The sequence below is a fragment of the Xenopus laevis genome, chromosome 1S (assembly GCF_017654675.1).
Source record: "Xenopus laevis strain J_2021 chromosome 1S, Xenopus_laevis_v10.1, whole genome shotgun sequence".
NCBI classification, from domain to species: Eukaryota; Metazoa; Chordata; class Amphibia; order Anura; family Pipidae; genus Xenopus; species Xenopus laevis.
Window position 1 is genome coordinate 136,893,544 of NC_054372.1, and position 20,898 is coordinate 136,914,441.

The 20,898-nt window shown below is 36.5% G+C and overlaps 1 pseudogene; it reads left to right on the plus strand.

Annotated features, from left to right (window-relative positions):
• LOC108705073 overlaps window positions 1-20,898 on the plus strand; it is a 260,667-nt pseudogene that overhangs the window by 120,812 nt on the left and 118,957 nt on the right.

The following is a 20,898-nucleotide window of genomic DNA, read 5'->3' on the forward strand; positions in this document are numbered from 1 at the left end:
TGAATCATGAATGACACTGATACAATTATCAGCAACCCAATAAACAAGCAACTTTCAACATTCACCATCCATCTGATGGACAGGGACCAATAGAGAAACAAACCATATGTAACCTACATGTTTGCACATACCCTAAAGCTAGAGCTCTTTAATACTCTATGACTATGAATGTACTTATTGCAATCGTGCACTGTGAATATCAAACATATATTCTTCTGTAGATATTCAGGCACCACCAAAGAAACATAATTAATTCCTTGTAATAAAATTGGTCATATTTGCATTGTACTACTAATCCATGTTGGGGGTCTCTCACTTAGAATTCTTTCTCTTACCGGTTGCTTTAACAATCCCTGGATTAATGTAGTATAATAATAAGTACAGTAAGTGTGTGTTTTCCATTTGTTTTCCATCCTTTCTTAAAACTTAATAGTTTGTCTGCCAGTGCAATCTTTTAGGAAACTGCTAAACTAACCTCTCCTTTCTACTAGTGCAAATAATTTTTTTTTTACCATCAATAATATCTGTCCCCTTAAAATGAACATGAAACATTTTACGTGAATCTAATTTTCATTTAGATTTTTATTTCAACACACATTTTCTAGATGTGCTTTGATTTTATATTTAACTCTTGTATGTATTAGAAAATTGATTACTTTATCCCACTGGAATCAGCCTTATCATAGCATTTGAATTTCTTCTGGCAATACATACAAGCAAATCTCCAGCAGTGACCTATTGTAATGTCACAGATTTAAAATGTTCAGGAGTTTAAAGCAGAATATATGATCTATGCTGCAAACATAAACCATTAGTGTCATCTGAAAGAAGTATTTCAAACAGTTGTTTTTTCCTTAGCATCAGACTAACAAAGATTTATTTGATGCTTTTATCTTGATTCTTTGTGTTGAAATAATGGTTGGAGGTTTCAGAGGGAATGGGTTATCTCAGGTAACTTGTCATTTCATCAATGACAGTTAGTTTGAAATTACTTTTAGGGGCATATTTATAAAGGGTCGAATTTGAAAAAATTTGAAAAAATTTGAATTCAAAAAGACCAACCGAAATTAAGTCAAAGTTTTTTTTGGCTGAATAGGTCAGTTTTTGATTGAATAGATCCGTATTCGTCCAAATTCGAATCGTACCAATCAAAGTAATAGTGCATTAGATCAAATTCGAATCAAAGTTTTTCCAAAAAAAACCCTTTGATTTTTCAAAGTCCACCAACTGACTCCAAATAGGAGGTCCCCCATAGGCTAAAACAGCAATTCAGCAGGTTTTAGATGGCGAATGGTCAAAGTTGAATTTTTAAAGAGACGGTACATGATAAATTTCGATATTTGAAATTTCAATTTTTTTTCAAATTCGAATCGAATTGGACTATTCCCTATTCGAAATTCAAATTTTTTTTATTTGAAAATTCATCTCAACCTTTGATAAATCTGCCCCATAATGTTGTTTGAAAGCCAAAGTTGCTAGTTTGGAATCTGACTGCATTAACTTGTATTTGACAAGATGTATGTGTTATCAATAAAATCAATGCTATGCTCACTTGTCAGGCAAACCTTGGCCGTGGCAGCCAATACAAACCTATTGGTTGACTAAATTGCTCTTTTCCTCCTTGTTGTTTATTCAGAACCATTATTTGACCCATGATTGATTAATAATATTGCTAAAACATTTAAAACTTGAAATCATTAAATTGGATGCTACTTTGTTTAAGATTTAGATTTAATTTCTATATTGTCTATGTAACTGAACTATCTTTAATTTACAAATGGTCATTTTTAGCAATATGTATTTATTCACTTATAACTAAAATTCCTGGGAATTGGTTTGATCACAAAGCCACCAGGCCTGATTGAAACCAACCTTCTTAGCACTAATGTCATTTTTTTTCAAGTTAATCTACAATACCTTGGGGTAGGTCACCTCCATAGACTTCTGAATGTCTGTTTCGGGTCTAAAGGAGTCTATGAAGAATATACATGAATAGACGTGAGTGCTAGATATTAACAGACAGTGGAGCTGATTTACTAACAGTGCAACTACTCAGAGATATCTGTTTTAATTTTCTAAGTTGTTTCTAACTAATTTCTCATTAGTTGTTTTTTGCAAGTTGTATGCATTCATTATTTTATCAAACTATATATACAAATGTTTTATTGTGTGTGTAATCTGGAGTGTCTTTTAAACAACATCAGTGGTGGGCCAAGCTGGCTGGGTGCCCTAGGCAGCCTTGCAGACCACTTTGCCCCTCCTGCCACCTCCCCGGCACACATGTGAGTGAGTGCTTGCATGCCAAGGCTAGGGGTAGGTGAGAGAAGAGGTTTATGCCTGGCACCCTCTGTTATTGCACCCTAGGCATGCACCTCTTTTGCCTACCCTTGTTTCCAGCCCTGAAGAGCATAATATTCATATTCTCCCCACACACATGTAGATGCAGATAAAACTGGCTTCCAACACAGACCTAGAAATGTTAAAGATGAGCCTTTTTTCCATTACAGTACCAACTGTGTGTGCTACTATGAATCTAGTGGGGAAAATGATGCCCCTTATGGAGTGATACAGCTTACATGGAATAAAGAAGCAAATCACTGGCACACAGGGGTAGTGCAGGCAGGGCAAGCATGCTTGACAAAGGAGTCTTACTCTGAAATGTTGCACCTCGCAATAAATTAGCAAGGACTTGCCCTGCCTGTACTACCTCTGTGATTCACTTCTTTATTCCATGTTGGTTGTGAGGTTATCAATTTCTTTTCAGCTGTTTACCAGGTGTGCGAGTGTGACTCACTTTCTACCATGTGATATAACTTACCCCTCACATGGATAAAATCTATAGTTCAGGTGTGTCTGCATTCTACATTGGTATAAACTGAACAAAGCAGGCAAATGCACCAAAAATGTGTATCAGCCACTTATTGACTAAGCCACTCAATGACTATTTTAACATTTCTTCAAAAAAGTATATGATTATAAAACCTGAATTCCAGTGTTGGAAAAATAATTATAATTAACTTTTAAGTTTTTAGTGTTACCTTGAACTTTTGAAACATTCCAACTGATATTTAGGGGCAAATTTACTTAAGGTCGAATATCGAGGGTTAATTTATTCATTCCTTTACTCGAGCTAAGTAAAAAGGCCCCTTATTGTATAAGTTATAAATCCTTGCCAAAATGTTTGAATTTAAAAAAAATCACAAAGAATTGACCTTCTTACCTATAATTGTTGCAGATCACAGATTTAACAACTGAGCTTTCTGACGAACGATTCAAAGGGGAAGTGACCTGCCAGGTTTTGGAAGTAGAGCGAGCAGAAAGATTCAGGGTATCAGGAGAAATCAAGGAGATCCAGGTATTCCTTGACCGATTAAGTACTTTCATTATGCAATTTTGAAGTTTTGAATGGAAAGATCCTTATCTCGAAAATTCCAGGGGGCAAATTTACTAAAGGGACGAAGTGGCTAACGCTAGCGAAAATTTGCCAGCGTGACGTCATTTTGCCACTATCTACTACTCTATTGCTACTTCGCACCCTCACGCTAGGCGAAGTTGCGTTATGGCGAAGGGATGTAACTACGCTAATTCACTAACTTGTGGATTTTCGTGCACGTTACCTCTTGCGCTAGACTTTACTTCGTCACCTCAGACCAGGCGAAGTACAATAGAGCAGATAGGGATGGTTCACAAGTCACAAAAAAACGCTGGGGTCTTTTACTTTTTATAGGGTGATAGGCTGAAAAAGATTAAATTTTTTTTAGGGTACCCTCCTCCCCCCCTCCCCCCTACATTTGATAACATATGGCACCTAAACTATGCACATGTATAGGGCATTAGAATACATTTATTAAGGTTTCCTGGCCTTGTGTAGTGTGATGTGTTTTCCGCTGCATATACATTGTACTTTAACTGAACGCCGTATGCAAATTTCAGATCGATGACGTAAATTCGAACTGCTGATCATAACATCGCAAGCGCAACTTCGCAAACGATCTGTAACGTGTGCGTAACTTCGGATCTTCATGAATTTGCACAGCCCTGGCATATCTACGCCTGCGAAGTGCGGCAAAGCCAACGCTGGAGCAACTTCGAAGGTAAGTAAATTTGCCCCCAGGTGCTGAGTGTTCTGGATAAGACATCCCATACCTGTAATACCCTAGCCTTAAACATCTGTAAAGAAAACTGTAACAGTAAAGACCCCATAAGCAGTAAGTATACCAACAATGAATTAAAAAAAATACAGATATAGTCCAAGCCTAACCACTATATATCATTAGGGACTACTTTTAGAAAGTATATGTTGTTTATAATCAGAAATACATGACACTTCACTACTTTTTGACAACCAAAGTCCTCTATATCAATATGAAAACCCTTTGTTGAATGATAAAGTATTTCAGGTCTTTGGTATACAAAATAAAAGTCACATAAATCTGCACATAGATTTACTTTGCTGATGACTCAGATAACTGATATAAAATGGCATTTAATATTACAGTGAAAATATAAAATGTCAACCAGAACCATTGTACACAAGTATAAATTGCCAACTTTCCTGTAGCATACATTATCCCTGATTTATCTAGAATCTCCACTACACACTGAGCTGCTTGAGTTCTCTTCTCGAGATAGTGCTGTCAGAGTTGGCACAGACATATGCCCTTATTAATACACAGGCGCCAGATTGAACCAATAAAATATGATGCTATTAACCATGCCTTTATGCAGAAATCTCAGTTGGTGTTTCTGCATACATCATATTTCTCATTTAAATTTCATCTGGAAGATAAATGATTCTCAAATGACACAGTGGCGGCTGCTGAGTTTCAAAGTGGGCAGCAAATGTTCCAGAAGGTCATTAATATATTCCTCACTTCTACAGAGGCTCATTGAGCTGTGATAGTTTTCTATGGTTTCTGTGCTGGTAATATATTTAGCTCCATATATAGATCAAGGATTTCACAGGTATACTGTACAACAAAGGGAATGCAAGTGATAAAATATAATACAGGAGGACCTGTAATCCAAAATGCTTGAGACCTGGGGTTTTCAGGATTAGGGATCTTTCTGTAATATGGATCTTCATACATTTAGTCTACTAGAAAATCATGTAAACATTAAGTAAACCCAATAGGCTAGTTTGAGGGAACCTGAGACAGTTGGGGACAATACCTGCTGTCTTTGAGTAAATACCAAAAAAAACAAGAGGGGGGTAACTTGAAGACGGAAGTATACAGGAAACCCACTCATACGGATCAATATCTGTTGTTTGATTCACACAAACTAGGTGTCATTAGAACTCTGCACCACAGGGCGGAATGTGTGGCAACTGATACAGAGTCCAAAGACAAAGAGCAAAAACATCTCAGAGGAGCTTTGAAAGTATGTGGCTACCCAGACTGGGCCTTTGTCAAAACAGCAGCAACCAAGCCCAACAGGAACACCAATAGAAATAACCACCCAGAGACACATAGTAGGCGAAACATAGTCATCCCATATGTAGCTGGAGTGTCAGAGAAACTCAGGACGATTTTCAACAATTACCACGTCCCTGTGTTTTTCAAACCTAGCAACACACTGAGACAAAAACTGGTACACCCAAAGGATCAAACACCAAAAGAAAAACAAAGCAATGTAGTATACCGAGTCTAGTGTAGTGAGGACAGATCTATACATTGGGGAGTCAAAACAACTGCTCTCCAAGCGAATGGCTCAGCATAGGAGGGCAAACTCTACAGGGCAAAACTCAGCTGTCTTTCTACACCTAAAAGATAAGTGACACTCCTTTAAAGATAGCAAGGTCCAAATCTTGGATAAAGAAGACCGCTGGTTTGAACGAGGCGTGAAACAGGCAATTCATGTCAATGTGGAGAAACCATCCCTGAACAGAGGCGGGGGCCTTCGACACCACCTGTCTGCTACATACAATGCTGTTCTAATATCTGTACCCCGGCGGTTTCAGAACACTTCACGCATCCATTCATGCAACTCTCACAAGTAATACCTGTTTCAAGGAGTTGCATAGAAAAATTGTTTATCCAAGTTCTGTGGTTCACGCCCCTCTGCCGGTTAGGAAATCCGTTCTCCTTCGGATATATAGTAGGAATAAAAGGTAGATAAACCAGCGCTAAAAGCTCGGGGAAAGAAGAAAAAATATATAGTGTAGTATTTCTTTGTTAGGTATATAACACCCCTGTGGCTATTAAAAGTAAGACCGTGTCTCTCCACCTGTGCGGTTTAATCACCCTGCAACCGTTCACCAGAGTGTAAATAATTCACCGCCTGTGTTTGACATACTGTACGAATATACTCACAGACATTTTAAATATTTGTTCGCACTAAGAACGTTCGTTGTTGCTCCGTTCGTTTTGGCATCTAAGGACATATGCTTAACATCGTGTAAAACAATTTATTAAACGAATTTAAAAGTTTAAAATTTCACTCACAAAACTTTCTTGAGGTATGCACATATAAAGAGTCAATTCAAGGTCCTCCCAGCTCCACCACGATTTGTTCCGCTGTATGAAGTTGTTAATTTGCCAGCATAGTCAGCGTGCGGTGTTTGGGTGTTTTGGATGACGTCACAGCCGACGCGTTTCGTCTCAGACAGACTTTCTCAAGACTTCAGAAATTTCTCTGCGCAGGTGCGCCTTTTGTTCTTTTCGTTGTCGTAGCAACGGCTACGACGTACTTCCTGTTACCGATCGTAGCGGTTGTCCTAGCAACCCGTTTTATTTTGTGCACTGAATTTAAAAATATATACATTTTACAAAGCATTGTCCATTTCTTACATATACATCTGTTACATTTCAAACTTCCTAAAATTACCAATAAACTTTAAAATCTTTTGTATTATATTGCCCATTTCCTATTAATAGTATACACACTTCTCAAATTTCTTTTCTCATTACCCAATTTTGATTATAGGAAGGCCCTTAAATTAATATCTATATTTAATCCCTTAGGTATATATGATTCCACCCTATAAATCCATTTACTCTCATTTTGCAATGTTTTTTTTTGTTAAATCACCTCCTCTCCATTGGTTTTTTATTACCTCTATACCCCAGTACATTAAACCTGCGGGGTTCATTTTGTGATGTTCTTTGAAGTGTTTGGATACACTGTGGTTTTCTTTCCCTTTTTTAATATTGTTTACATGTTCCCTAACGCGTTCCCTTAATTCTCTATTTGTTTTGCCTATATATTGTAGTCCACATGGACATTGTAGACAATATATAACATTTTTCGTTCTACAGTTAATGTTATGTTCAATTTTAAATTCTCTTTTGTTTACTGTTGAGTTAAAAGTTTTTTTCTTTATACCATACTTACAGGCTTTGCAAAGGGAACAAGGGTAGAAACCTGCCCATGTACATTCTTTTATTTTATTTTTGGTTTTCTCGGTCTCACAGTAATTTTTCACCAATTTTAAAATACATCATACAAGTTTTACAATAGAGAGAAAGAAACACACTATAAATCAGGGGAGAATATGGATAAATTACACAGTAATTCTAAACAGAAACAACAACAAAAGGATCATTTTTTAGAGAAAGGATACAGAGCACCACACAGAGACAAACATTGGGAGAAAAATTTCACATCAACACAAAAGAGGGGAGCGATACAAACAAACAACACCCACTGGAAACACTACAGTCCAACAAAAACGTGGAACACAAAGAAAGTAGAGGTGACACAAAAAAGAGAGCACTTTTCACAAAAAGGGGCACACAAGCAGGACAAAAACACAAAACAACACACAATGGGATATACAACCTAAGTAGCAGAACACTCACCCAAGATGAAGAAAAAGTTTTAAGAAAGGGTCTCACTTTTGCACCAACAAATAAACCAAACACATTTTAGATGTATATAGACACAGAAAAATTTATTCGAAAAATTATGCTTAAAAAAGCGTTTGCCAGAAATAATTATTTGGAACCAAATCACATATCTTACACAAGTTTAACAGATGACCCTTTCACACACACTTCACTAAAGAAAAAATCGGAATATATACCCCTGAACGACAAAGGAAACTATATAAAAATGTACGAAGAGTGCATAAAGAAAGATTTGGAAAAAGCCCAAGAAAATTATAAAGAAAAAAATACAAAGTACACCCATTCAAACCTTACAAAAAAAGAAAAAGAAGCACTAAAAACATTAGAAAGTGAAGAAAATCTAGTAATAAAAGCTGCAGATAAGGGAGGGGGGATAGTTGTGATGGATAAACAGAAATATCTTGAGATGTGTAAAATTCTAATAGAAGATAAAAAAACTTACAAAGAATTGAAATCAAATCCCATGGAAATATTTAACAAGAAATTACATGATATGCTAGCTGAAGCTAGAAGAAAGGAGATACTAAATGAAACAGAATGGAAATACTTAAAGATTGAACATCCAGTGATCCCAGTCTTCTATTGCCTCCCAAAAATCCATAAAGACCCTGTAAATCCCCCAGGGAGACCAATTATATCTGGGATAGGGTCACCTACAAGTAACCTATCCCAATACATTGATAGAATGTTACAAAAATATGTAATCTCCCTTCCAGCTTACTTAAGAGATTCAACAGAAGTTATAAAAAATCTCCAAAGCCTGCAATGGGAATCTGGAATGTTGATGGCCACATTGGATGTTAAATCTTTATACACTTCAATAAGACATACCCAAGGAATAAAAGCGACAGCACATTTTTTGGAAAAAGACCCAGCAATACCTAATATTCAGAAAGAGTTTATACTTAAGGGAATTGAATTCATATTAGAACACAATTCCTTCTAGTTTCAAGATAAATACTATCTCCAAACCTGTGGGACTGCCATGGGAACAAGGTTCGCACCTAGTTATGCAAATGTACATCTAGGATATTGGGAGGAACGGACCATAACCCCCTTATTGCAAAAAGGTGCGGACCTTGTCCTATGGCGTCGCTACATCGATGATATTGTGCTGGTCTGGAGGGGTTCAGAAAAAACACTAAGAGACTTTGTTAAATCCCTAAACCAAAACGACCTGAATTTGGAACTCACTTTGTCATATAGTTCAGAAAAAATAAAATTTTTAGACTTAGAAATATATCAAAAAAACTCCCAAATACAATTTAAAACATATTTTAAAAGTGTAGATGCGAATAATTATGTACTACCGAGTAGTAACCATCATCCACAATGGATTAATAGTATCCCCTACAGTCAGATGTGTAGGATAAAGAAAAATTGTAGTGAAAAAGGAGAAATGAATAAACAACTAGACTTTATGAGTAAAAGATTTAAAGAAAGGGGATATAAAGAAAATATTATACAGAAATCAAGAGAAAAAGTTAACAATATGGAGAGAAATGATCTCCTAAAGGAAAGAGTACCGAAAGGGAAAGATGAACCAGAAATAATATTTTCAACAACCTACAATCCCCTGGCAAGCGAAGTCCAAAAGATTATAAAAAAACATTGGGGTATACTAAAATGTGATGCCGATCTGATGAATTCCATCCCAGATCAACCAAAAGTAGTATTTAAACGTGCCAATAACTTACAAAAAAAATTGGTGAAAAATTACTGTGAGACCGAGAAAACCAAAAATAAAATAAAAGAATGTACATGGGCAGGTTTCTACCCTTGTTCCCTTTGCAAAGCCTGTAAATATGGTATAAAGAAAAAAACTTTTAACTCAACAATAAACAAAAGAGAATTTAAAATTGAACATAACATTAACTGTAGAACGAAAAATGTTATATATTGTCTACAATGTCCATGTGGACTACAATATATAGGCAAAACAAATAGAGAATTAAGGGAACGCGTTAGGGAACATGTAAACAATATTAAAAAAGGGAAAGAAAACCACAGTGTATCCAAACACTTCAAAGAACATCACAAAATGAACCCCGCAGGTTTAATGTACTGGGGTATAGAGGTAATAAAAAACCAATGGAGAGGAGGTGATTTAACAAAAAAAACATTGCAAAATGAGAGTAAATGGATTTATAGGGTGGAATCATATATACCTAAGGGATTAAAAATAGATATTAATTTAAGGGCCTTCCTGTAATCAAAATTGGGTAATGAGAAAGGAAATTTGAGAAGTGTGTATACTATTAATAGGAAATGGGCAATATAATACAAAAGATTTTAAAGTTTATTGGTAATTTTAGGAAGTTTGAAATGTAACAGATGTATATGTAAGAAATGGACAATGCTTTGTAAAATGTATATATTTTTAAATTCAGTGCACAAAATAAAACGGGTTGCTAGGACAACCGCTACGATCGGTAACAGGAAGTACGTCGTAGCCGTTGCTACGACAACGAAAAGAACAAAAGGCGCACTTGCGCAGAGAAATTTCTGAAGCCTTGAGAAAGTCTGTCTGAGACGAAACGCGTCGGCTGTGACGTCATCCAAGGGGGCCCAAACACCGCACGCTGACTATGCCGGCAAATTAACAACTTCATACAGCGGAACAAATCGTGGTGGAGCTGGGAGGACCTTGAATTGACTCTTTATATGTGCATACCTCAAGAAAGTTTTGTGAGTGAAATTTTAAACTTTTAAATTAGTTTAATAAATTGTTTTACACGATGTTAAGCATATGTCCTTAGATGCCAAAACGAACGGAGCAACAACGAACGTTCTTAGTGCGAACAAATATTTAAAACGTCAAGGAGTTGCATGACACATTGGATAATCCTATCACAATAACTACACAGAATCAATTTGTCTGTGAATTTCTTCAGATATCACCTCTTTGAAGAGTTACAATGTGCCATTGTGAGTGTTTATATGCCGAGAACTTCCCACACCAGTCAGTTGAACTGAAGAAGCTGAGTAGTGAAACGTCTTCATTAATTACTCAGAAAGTCCAGTTGTTTTTAGATTTACCTATACTAGATAAAAAAACTAGTAGCGAACTGGCTTTTGGAATGAAGAAAAACTATGGCAGATTTTAGGTGTCAAAGTTTTTCTTTGTTACAAAAGCCAGTTTAGGCAAATTTATGAAGATTGCCAAGCTTTTTTTGGTACTAAAGCCTGCATGATTTATAAACTCGCAGGGTTTCCGTTATCTTTGTCTGAGCATGAAAGCTTGGGCAATCATAAATGGGTAATGATAGGGTTTGTGCCAATGCCAAATATATATATATATATATTAACTTAATATTTGTTTTTGAATTATTAATTATTTTGGAGTAGTACCTATTCATATATATATATATGAATAGGTACTACTCCAAAATAATTAATAATTCAAAAACAAATATTAAGTTAATCGTGGAGGATATACTCACAATTTACCCCAGTCCCAGGGTGTAAGTCCAAGACAACATTTCAAAAGAGAGATGTGAGAACCTCCAACAATAATGAATCAATCAGTTAAAAAATTGAAAAATTTTTAGGACATAAGAACAAGAACTAACGCGTAAAGGGGACAAATTGTTTGGACACTTGCATCTGCCATCATGGCCCCCCACATAAAACACTGACTCCCCAAATAAAATTAAGTGATATTCGTCTACTGTGCAAAGCATGCAGGATTTATCTGTCTTGCTCAGTCACCCAAAAGTCATGTCATGGTGGTGTAGTGCTATACTGAGTTACATAAATTAGCATTAGATACAGTGTGTATATATATATATATATATATATATATATATATATATATATATATATATATATATATATATATATATATATATATATATATATATATATATATATATATATATATACATACACTGTATCTAATGCTAATTTATGACCTTTATGGGGATACAAACGTGGTTCTAATCTACGAAATTTACTCATGAAAACGGATCCTGTTCAGTGTTATATTCACATTTCACAAAGTGGCATTCTTACGGAGTTGAAGAAGGGGTGTTATAAGTGTGCAGGTTGCACTACATGTAGACAGATGACATCAGGGCATTATTTAGACACCCCCAGACTGGAAATACATATTAATCATCGCATTACATATTACATGCACAACAACCCACGTGATTTATATTATAACATGCCCTTGTGGCTTAACATATGTTGGAAAGACCCAAAATACTCTACGTGAGAGAATGGGTAATCATAGATCTTCAATTAAGAGGGCCATTGAAATAGGAAAATCTGATCTACCATTACCCAAGCATTTCCTTTCAAAGGGACACGGCCTTCCCACCCTAAAATTTATGGGCATAGACTTACAGTAGTACCCAAACCTAACAGAGGTGGTGATTGGGATCGGTTGCTACTACAGAAAGAGGTTTACTGGATTAGAACATTGGATACTGTAGCTCCTCGTGGTTTAAATTAATATTGTTCCTTTTCCCCTTTTTTGGATAAGAGATAACACACTCAGGTTTAACTTAAACATCAATAAGAATCAGTACAGGTATGGGACCTGTTATCCAGAATGCTCGGGACCTGGGGTTTTCTGGATAATGGATCTTTCTGTAATTTGGGTCTTCATGCCTTAAGTCTACTAGAAATTCATTTAAACATTAAATAAACCCAAAAGCTGGTTTTGATGCCAATAAGGATTAATTATATCTTAGTTGGGATCAAGTACAAGCTACTGTTTTATTATTACAGAGAAAAAGGAAATCATAAAAATTTGGATTATTTGGATAAAATGGAGTCCATGGGAGACAGCCATTCCGTAATTCGGAGCTTTCTGGATATTGGGTTTCCGGATAAGGGATCCTCTACCTGTAGTAAATATTCTCTGCATACAGTTCATCACCATTTTTGCTTTTATATTTAACATAAAGAATCTTTTTAAGAGAATTTTATGAGATTTTAACATATATTATTCAGCACTTTTTGTATACAAATATATATTATAACCTTTTAGCACCTAGTGTATTATATTCTATATTTTGTCTTTCAGATTGCATCTGTTATGAAATCTAGTCACACTAAAGAAATTGCTGTTAATTTGTACACCTGTAAAGTGGGTGTGTTCGGGCGGTGGGTGTTAGCTGGGTGAGTTTTTAAAAGCTTAATAATTTTATTGTCATTCTGTAATATCCAACGTTTCGGTCCACATTTGGACCTTTTTCAAGGTCCTTGAAAAAGGTCCAAATGTGGACCGAAATGTCGGATATTACAGAATGACAATAAAATTATTAAGCTTTTAAAGGGAGTGCTGGTCAGAAGATTATTGATATATATATATATATATATATATATATATATATATATATATATATATATATATATATATATATATATATATATATATATATATATATATATATATATACATCTTCATAGTGGACAGCACTCCATAATCAATCAGACTGAGTAAAGCATTAGATCTTTGAAAGGTTTATTGGTGGACCAACGTTTCAATTCCGCACAGGAATCTTCGTCAGGGTCTCACCCTGACGAAGATTCCTGTGCGGAATTGAGAGTTGGGTGAGCTTTTAAAAACTCACCCAGCTAACACCCACCGCCCGAACACACCCACTTTACAGGTGTACAAATTAACAGCAATTTCAGTACAGGTATGGGACCTGTTATCCAGAATGCTCGGGACCTGGGGTTTTCTGGATAATGGATCTTTCTGTAATTTGGGTCTTCATGCCTTAAGTCTACTAGAAATTCATTTAAACATTAAATAAACCCAAAAGCTGGTTTTGATGCCAATAAGGATTAATTATATCTTAGTTGGGATCAAGTACAAGCTACTGTTTTATTATTACAGAGAAAAGGGAATCATAAAAATTTGGATTATTTGGATAAAATGGTGTCTATGGGAGACAGCCATTCCGTAATTCGGAGCTTTCTGGATATTGGGTTTCCGGATAAGGGATCCTCTACCTGTAGTAAATATTCTCTGCATACAGTTCATCACCATTTTTGCTTTTATATTTAACATAAAGAATCTTTTTAAGAGAATTTTATGAGATTTTAACATATATTATTCAGCACTTTTTGTATACAAATATATATTATAACCTTTTAGCACCTAGTGTATTATATTCTATATTTTGTCTTTCAGATTGCATCTGTTATGAAATCTAGTCACACTAAAGAAATTGCTGTTAATTTGTACACCTGTAAAGTGGGGGCGGTGGGTGTTAGCTGGGTGAGTTTTTAAAAGCTTAATAATTTTATTGTCATTCTGTAATATCCAACGTTTCGGTCCACATTTGGACCTTTTTCAAGGTCCTTGAAAAAGGTCCAAATGTGGACCGAAATGTCGGATATTACAGAATGACAATAAAATTATTAAGCTTTTAAAGGGAGTGCTGGTCAGAAGATTATTGATATATATATATATATATATATATATATATATATATATATATATATATATATATATATATATATATATATATATATATATATATATATATATATATATATATATATATATACATCTTCATAGTGGACAGCACTCCATAATCAATCAGACTGAGTAAAGCATTAGATCTTTGAAAGGTTTATTGGTGGACCAACGTTTCAATTCCGCACAGGAATCTTCGTCAGGGTCTCACCCTGACGAAGATTCCTGTGCGGAATTGAAAGTTGGTCCACCAATAAACCTTTCAAAGATCTAATGCTTTACTCAGTCTGATTGATTATGGAGTGCTGTCCACTATGGAGATGTTTGTAAAAGTTTTATGGCCTGGCACCCTGCATTTGGATTACCCTTTTGGTTGTGCGTTCCTACTTCAGTTGAGTTATATTTATATATATATATATATATATATATATATATATATATATATATATATATATATATATATATATATATATATATATGATTTATCTGATGAGTGGGAAAAGAATATGCTTATGATTTCATTTTAAAGACATTAGTAGGTAAAACCAGTGGGTTGACAGTCTCTGAAACTGCTTAACTTAACATAATTTTTGCATAAAAATATATTTTAGCTAGACCAATGCTATTATTTTAATGAGCTATCTTTGGAGAGCAACAACAGACTTTATAAACGTTAAGTGCAGTTTTAGAATACCTTGTCCTTTAGAAAAAAAAGTACTTAATAAGGACCAAGAATCCATTACCAAAGCTTTGATTGCTGTGTTAAATAGATAACAAGAGAATTGCAAAGCTTCAGACCTGTTATCCATTAAGAAACAGCTTTAAGTGGAGTAAGTTTCCCAAGTATGAAAATAATAATCTTTGTTAATTAAATTGGTAATTAAAATGTAACCTGTTTTGAAACAATGGGTGAAAAGAAAGCACCCTTTTGGTTTCAAATGGTCATGGTCCATTGCAGACTTAATTGACATTGTTTTTTCTTATTTAGAGAACCTTTTTAATGACTCATATTTTATATTTTATAGTCCAGCTAACTGTGAAACACATAACCTTGCAATAACATACTTACTTTGCTTGTTCATACAGTAGAAATGAGAATAATGTTCTTTAATGTATCTCTACCTGAGTTTCCACGGTGACACTTTAGAGTTCTTTTTCTTTCTTTCCAATTTAGTTATTGTTTTTTCTTTTGATGTGTGCATGCAATGAGAGGCCAAATGAAATGGTCACCCTCCCCTTCCAGAGTTGATCTATCTTATATTTAAATAAATAGTCCAACTCTGTTCTGAGTCTTGGTTGATCTAATGTTGTATAATTGTATAGTCATCACTGACCCACACCTTTTAAGCTTTCAAGAAACAGGTGCTCATGCAGAGTACTTCACAGCACCATGCTGCCCCACTCACTCACTTGAAAAAAGGCTGAGGCAAGATACCAATAAAGGCTTTTTAGACTTTGATACATGGATGGTGCTGTGACTTCACTTATCAAGTGATCTAATATTGTGCCAGAACTAATTCTTACGGATTAAACTTGTACAGAGAATGTTTTGGCATGAAATGGGCCCCTGAGTGCAATTGCATGTTTTAATGCTGCCAAATATATTGCACTAATTATGACATTTGGCATCAGATAAACTAAATAAACCCATGGCCCTGTATTCTGCTTATTACCTTACACGAGAGTTTGCTCTGACCCCTTATTGTGAATTTAGGCTTTTTGGACCACTCTTTGCTTGAATTCAAGCCAGTGATTGTTTTATGATTGTGACTTCAGAGTTGGAAAATGCCTAGAAATATTATTCTGCTTTTTTTATTATAGTGAATGCTCTAGCTCACTTCACTTGTACCTCAGTTCCCAGATTATCTACTAGAATCCATGTTTAACGGAGTTGAAATGACTATTGCACTCTTGGGGAATACTGATTAGTGCCTGTTATTGACAATGTATTTGCAGTGTATTGTATTAATTAGTTCACATTTAGAACAGTGATGCATTTGGAGAAAAATATTAACTTGCCCATAAAACCTAGTGAAATCATCAATACAGCATTCCTTTGACATTTTGGATTTTACAAAAATTAGCATTGGGTTCTCCCACAGCCCTATTCATCCAGCTTTTGGGGTATTGGAAACTTGGTTTATTGATTGGAAAGTTCATTTCTGGTGAGGTAGGCTGCTTTTGGAACTGTCATTGGATCACCTCTGCACAAAGAAGAAGGGCAGGCACTAGCAGAGACCAGTCTTCAAGGCAGGCTTGTCAAAACATAAAGTACTTTATTGCAGAATTCAAGGATACAACCTAACCGCCTTACGCGTTTAATATCTCTCCGATGCTTAATCATAGGCCTAATAGTCAAACTTTAGCAGTCTATTATTATATTTATTATATTATACTACTAGTCTAGTATTCATAACATAGGGTTCAAAGCATTTATGATTTATTTGCATCAGGAAACAATATGTATTTGAAGAAATGCACTAATAAACATGAAATATTCCAAAACCCCAGGGCCAGATTGATTCCCGGCTGACTGGTATCTAGCCAAAGCCATGGCCTTAATCCCGCACTTACATGCCACCTTAGTGGATGCCCAGCACAGGGCCCAACTCCCCCAATCAATGCAGGAGGCGACTATAGTGGTCATACCCAAAGAAGCAGGGTACCCTGATCAATGTGGAGCCTATAGGCCAATATCACTCCTCAATACTGATGCCAAAATATTGGCCAAGGTCCTGGCCACCAGATTAGCTAAGGTTATCACCACACTCATAGAGCCGGATCAATCCGGGTTTATGCCACAAAAAGCAACTGACGTTAACATACGGTTATATGCCAATTTGCAAATCCCGCATGACAATAAGGGAGAGAGAGGGCTATTCTATCAATAGACTGTGAAAAAGCCTTTGACTCAGTAGAGTGGCCATACTTATGGGAGCTGCTGGCAAAATATGGGATAGGACCTACTTTCATAAAATGGCTCCAAATGATCTATCACAACCCTATAGCCAAAGTCAAAGTAAATGGCATATTGTCCCCTGCTTTCCAACTCCAGCGGGGAACGAGACAGGGCTGCCCCATGTCCCCCCTCCTCTTCGCCTTGGCGATAGAACCTCTCGCCGCTAGAATAAGGACAACTCCTACCTGTAAGGGTCTACGAGTGGGTGCAGTTGAGGAGAAAATTTCTCTATACGCCGATGATGTCTTATTGTACTTCCAAGACACAGGTCCATCCATGGACATAGCCATGCGAATTATACAAGACCATGGTAGATATTCTGGTTTAAATGTCAATTGGCGGAAATCTGTATTGTTCCCTCTGGACCGGCCCCCTGCTCAAACGATATCCCCCAGACAAGACTTGAAAGTGATTGATACTTTTAAATATTTGGGTCTTAGGATACATAACAATCTAGCTGAGTTTGTAAATTTGAATTTAGACCCTGCAATTCAGCATTGTACTAGGGTGCTGGCTGCTTGGCAATGCCTGCCGCTTACGTTATGGGGAAGAGTGGCCCTATTTAAAATGGTTTTTCTTCCTAAATTTTATATCTATTTCGCAACTGCCCAATTCACATACCAAATAGAGTTTTTCGCAAAATAGATAAGGTGATAACGTCATTTATTTGGAACAACAAAGCCCCCAGGATTGCCAAGGAAACTCTGCATGCCCCTTTAGATAGCGGAGGCCTGGCGCTGCACAACCTGAAGGCTTACTACTTGGCAGCCCAAACTGCCTATGTTCATTGGTGGTTGGTGCCTAACGCAGAGAACCCTAATATGCAGTTACAGGCTTCGTGGCTGGGGTCGGTAGAAGCATTGCGGAATGCTCCCTATAGAGCGCAAACTGATCTCCCCAAGGAACTGGCAGTAGTGACAACAACCCATAGGGCTTGGCTTTCCGCTCTCCATATGACAGGGGTTGACCCACCGTTGATCTCCCCAAATTTGCCACTCTGGAGAAACTCTACTCTAATCCACTTTACTGATCTCCCCAATTACCAAGACTGGCCAATAGGGGGCATTAAAACTTTGTCAGATGTCTTAGATGATAATATGTTTATATCTTATACTGTGCTAAGAGACAAAATGACGGTTCCCAATCTGAGGCTCCATGCATACTTCCAACTGAGAGAGGCCTTTCTGTTGCAATTTCGCTCCCAACTACGGGTACCCGAGGATTACCTACTGTTGAAACTTGTCATGACGGAAACGCCAGCTAAATTAGTATCCCAAATCTACTGGCTGTTGGTTCGTGCCCCTGTGGCCCCGTTCCACCGTACTGACCTTAAGTGGCGTGACACCTTAGGAGACCTGGAGGAGGACCAGTGGGAAGAGGTGACTGACAACCTATATCACTTCTTAGTATCCTCTAGAGCAGTGGTCCCCAACCAGTAGCTCGTGAGCAACATGTTGCTCCCCAACCCCTTGGATGTTGCTCTCAGTGACCTCAAAGCACGTGCTTATTTTTGAATTCCTGGCTTGGAGGCACGTTTTGGTTGTATAAAAACTAGGTGTTCTGCCAAACAGAACCTCCTGTAGGCTGCCAATCCACATAGGGGCTACCAAACAGCCAGTAACAGCCCTTATTTGACATCCCCATGGACTTTTTCATGCTTGTGTTGCTCTCCAACTCTTTTTTAGATTTAAATTTGGCTCACGAGTCAAAAAGGTTGGGGACCCCTGCTCTAGAGATAGACTGATACAATATAAGTTCCTCCACCAGGTCTACCTAACGCCTGATAAGTTACACAGGTTTGGTAATAGGGCAAACGGCAACTGCCATAGGTGCCAGGCGGAACAGGCGAACTTTCTTCACATGATGTGGCAATGCCCCCACATACAATCATTTTGGAGAGCGGTCACAACACACCTCTCGACACACCTGGCTCTCCCCCCATTGCTCAATCCCCAATCCTGTCTGTTGGGAATTTTGGAGGGAGTTATTTATGGGAAATTTTTACACCTTCTCACTAGAGGACTGTTATATTATGCGAAAAAGTGTATTATACTGAGGTGGATGGGGCCCAGGCCTCCCACACTGACAATGTGGCGTAAGCAAGTGAATAATGTCCTTCCCCTGATCAAACTTACCTACTTATCAAGGGGTTGTCCAGACAAGTTTGATAAAATTTGGCAGCCATGGACTGATGCTGAGGGCATAACTGATGTAGGTGAATAAAACTTCTATCAGATGGTCATGGGAAAATCTGTATGCACATTCTGTATCTGATGAATGGTAATGTAAATGGTCAGTGTCTCCCAGGCGGAAACATACCCCCCTCCCCCTCCTTCCCCCTGTCTTGTGAATGGAAAAACAATAAAAATTGTTGGTTTAAAAAAAAACATGAAATATTCCAAAAATCTATTTGTGAAACATCCTCTGCAGTTTGGTAGAGTATATCTCAATGCCAAAGCATGCTTTTAAATACACGAAGGCCTATTCATTGGAGGTTGAAGTTTAGTGGTGTTAGAGGTTTTTGAACCATGAATAAGTTAGTCTTCTCTAAAACCACAAATGCCATAAAAGTTAACAAAACATCAAAATATTAAAAGTACAAATGGAAAAATGCTGAACAATGCACTAAAAATATGAAAAAAGAAATTTGAGTTTTTTGGATAATTACTAGCAAAAAACCCCCACAAAACCGGTAAAAATCTGAATTGGTGAATAATGGTCCAGTAGGATCAGCGCAGCTCTCATTGACTTCAATGGTACAGCTTTTACTTGGAGCAGTTTTGTATTAAAGTTTTTTGTGGTTTATACACTTAATACATCTAGAAAATTTGAGTTTTAGAGAAATAAAAAATGCAAAATTTTAAAATAAGAATATTATTTGCGAAAAAATAGAATTTTAATAGGGTATGTATGATGCCTTTTAAGAAGGATGTATAGCCTGATAAATATACTGATTTGAGAAATAGTTTTGTTGCTGTAACTATTTCATTTTACTTTCATCCACATTAATTATCCGTGCATAAAAGTTCCATCAGTCAGGAGCCTGTGACCACCTAGATGGCAGTAACCTACTGTCTGGTGTGTCCAGTTCATGTCATACTGACATGTCAAACACATGACCTAATAATTACAAAAAAATTTGGGGGTGTTCATTTATTAAATGTATATATTGTATCTGTTTAAGTTCTGCAATACTTTTTGTTACATATAAATTATTGTCATATATAAATAGAATGATTTAAATCCCAATTTATAGTGGTGCACTTTGTGTTAGATTTCTGCAACTCTTTTATTGCCTTCTGTGTCTTGCTAATGAGTTTGTAGAATCCTTTCTCCATTCAGCTGTTAGAATACCCTGTGGTTTAATGTTGATCAAGCGACTTTATGTGCTTAGAAAAAAATGGCTGAGCACTGTAAGATGTGCGGATTGTAATGGTAATATCCTGTTGGAGCCTGCAAGCATTTTTCTTTTACAAATGTATAAAATTCAGATCTTTTCATAACCATTGGTTTGGCAGGTGATGGATTTACAACATATAAAGGGTTTGTTTTCTTGTGCGTGTTTCCATCACAGATGGCAGTAAAGTTTAAACCAACACAACTTCACAGTTACTTTGGGGTTATCTGTCCATTAAAATGCATTATTTGCC